Source organism: Myotis davidii, unplaced genomic scaffold (genome assembly GCF_000327345.1).
Source record: "Myotis davidii unplaced genomic scaffold, ASM32734v1 scaffold599, whole genome shotgun sequence".
Lineage (NCBI taxonomy): Eukaryota > Metazoa > Chordata > Mammalia > Chiroptera > Vespertilionidae > Myotis > Myotis davidii.
The window spans coordinates 99,161-101,932 of NW_006290772.1; the positions used below are offsets into that span (position 1 = coordinate 99,161).

General features: G+C 40.3%; 1 pseudogene; it reads left to right on the forward strand.

Moving 5' to 3' along the window:
• Positions 1-1,613: 1,613 nt before the first annotated feature.
• LOC102753409 lies at positions 1,614-2,772 on the forward strand (annotated as a pseudogene).

Sequence of the window (2,772 nt, forward strand, 5' to 3'; positions counted from 1 at the left end):
GCCTGCCTGCCAGTGTGGGGGGCATTTCATCTTTAGCAACAAGTCACATGTACCTAACTTCTCAAGTACAATCTGACACTAACATAACAAAGACCATAGAGTTTTTACAGCGATTATTATTATTTTTTTAAATCCCCATGCTTCTCTGCCTTAGTGTTGTTGGGGGAAGCACCATGAGGTATGCTTGGTACCCCGTGCCATTTGGTAACTTCTCCGTGCAAACAAGACATTTAGGCAGGAAAAAAAAAAGATATTTAAGCAAAGACAAAAACAGGACATATGAATACATGTTTGAGACAGTAAGTATACTACCTAATTAGTGGCATTAAAAAAAATCAGTGTCAGTCTTGTGAATTTGATGATATTCTGGATTTAATAAAAATGTGGGAAAGCAGATATCTATAAAAATTAAATCTATTCCTGGAACAGAAAAAGGACTACAGAAAAACTTGGGGTGGGGGGAAGGCCATAATTTAATTTAATAGTATTATAATAATGTTATTTTCTTTGTTGTGATAAATGTATGATATCAACAGTGGGGAAGCTGGAGAAAGAATATAAGGAACTCTGTGCCATCTTGTAACTCTTCTGTAAATCTAAATCTAAAATTATTTCAAAGTAAAGGTTAATGGCTATTGGAGGGACAGCTGGGAAGAAGTGGATTCCCATTTCAGGCCATTGTCAGAAAAGCTAAGTGTGCTGCATAGTAAGAATCAGAAGATCCGATCCTGATTACAGAATCTTGGGTTGTCTCCCACCTCATCCTTTCAAACAATCCCAGAAGATCTATAAGATTCACTGGGAAAACACTAGTTCTTGGAAGAGCGAGAAGAATAAGAGGATTATTGGTTGAAATAAAAACAGGGTTGAATGAGTTCCAGAAAGCAGGGTTCGCAAACTCGTGGACAACAGTCTGCAGAAGAAGACAACTTCAAAAAACCAACTAGAAGCAATATGCAGAGAAGTACGATGACAGCTGGTCCACAGCAGAATCTGGAACCAGCGCGCCCAGGCAGATGGCGGGGGAGGGGGTTGTTCTGTAGAGAACCCCCTCTTCTGGATTGGTGGGGAAGACAAGAAAGAACAAGCAGAAGACTCCTGGAAACAGGGATGGATCTGCAGAAGACAACTTCAAAAAACCAACTAGAAGCAATATGCAGAGAAGTACGATGACAGCTGGTCCACAGCAGAATCTGGAACCAGCGCGCCCAGGCAGATGGCGGGGGAGGGGGTTGTTCTGTAGAGAACCCCCTCTTCTGGATTGGTGGGGAAGACAAGAAAGAACAAGCAGAAGACTCCTGGAAACAGGGATGGTGGCAGTACCAGCAAAGCCCCTCAGCCACCTCGGAAGAAAAGGGTCCTGGCTGACCCCACTGTTGAAAGTGAGGATGCATTTAAGCAGGGGTCCTCAAACTTTTTAAACAGGGGGCCAGTTCACTGTCCCTCAGACCGTTGGCGGGACGGACTATATTAAAAAAAAACTATGAACAAATTCCTATGCACACTGCACATATCTTATTTTGAAGTAAAAAAAACAAAACGGGAACAAATACAATATTTGTATTTGCATGTGGCCCGCGGGCCGTAGTTTGAGGACCCCTGCATTTAAGAATAGAATGGACATTACAGGAAAGATTCCTGAAGAATTAAAAGTATGGCTTGTTGAGGATTGGGACTTAGTTACCAGGCAGAAGGAGCTATTTCAATTCCCTAAGAAAAATGTAGATGTCATTCTAGAAGAATATGCAAGCTGCAAGAAATCGCAGAGAAATGTCAACAATAAGGAATACGCAGTGAATGACGTTGTTGTAGAAATTACAGAATACTTCAACGTGATGTTAGGCACTCAGCTGCTCTACAAATTTAAGAGCCGAAATCCTCTTGGCTCACCCTGATGCGCCCGTGTCCCAAGTTTATAGAGCACCACAGCGAGATTATCTGTAAGAACTGGAGCAATTCTGGCATATATGCCCCTTGATGAGAAGAGCCTTACATTATTGTTGGACTATTTGTGTGATTTCCTAAAATATCTGGCAAAGAATGCTGCATCTCTGTTAACTGCCAGTGATTACAAAGTAGCTTCGGCTGAGTACCACCGCAAAGCCCTGTGGAGGTCTACTGAGCACTCGCTATTTTGTCTGATATCCGTAAACACTCATTTTGTCCTTAGTCTTTTTCTTGTATAATTGATGTCCTTTAAAATTGCTAATGTATAACAGGGCTTATATTTCAGTTTTTCTGTTTTGTTTTAAACAGAAAATAAAAGGAGTACAAGCTCCTTTTATTCCACAGTTGCTACCAGTGTATGCAGTAATTAGACAAAAAAAAGAAACATTCAGTAGAACATCTTCTTGTATAGTTGACAACATTGCTTGAATGCTGGTGGTTCTATCCCTTTGACACTACACAATTTTCTAATTATGTGTTAATGCTACCTGATAAAAATGCCCTGATTCCTAGTGCCAAAGGTTCTATGCAATGTATATACCTGAAAACCCATGCATCTGTGCTCTTTTTAAAATGGTGCTTGAAGTAAAACAGCCCATCCTCTGCAAGTCCATCCATGTTGTTCCTTAGGCATTCTATCTTTGCTCAGATTGCTGAAGGATGGTGGTTTGTCTCATGGTTTTTGTATTTGAGTCTAATGCACGTTCTAACATGATAGAGGCAATGCTTTATTGTGTAGCCACGGTTTTCTCGAGAAGTTGATATTTAAGGAACTGTATTTCAGATCTTAAATAAAATTTGTTTCTAAATTTCAAAGCAAAAAAA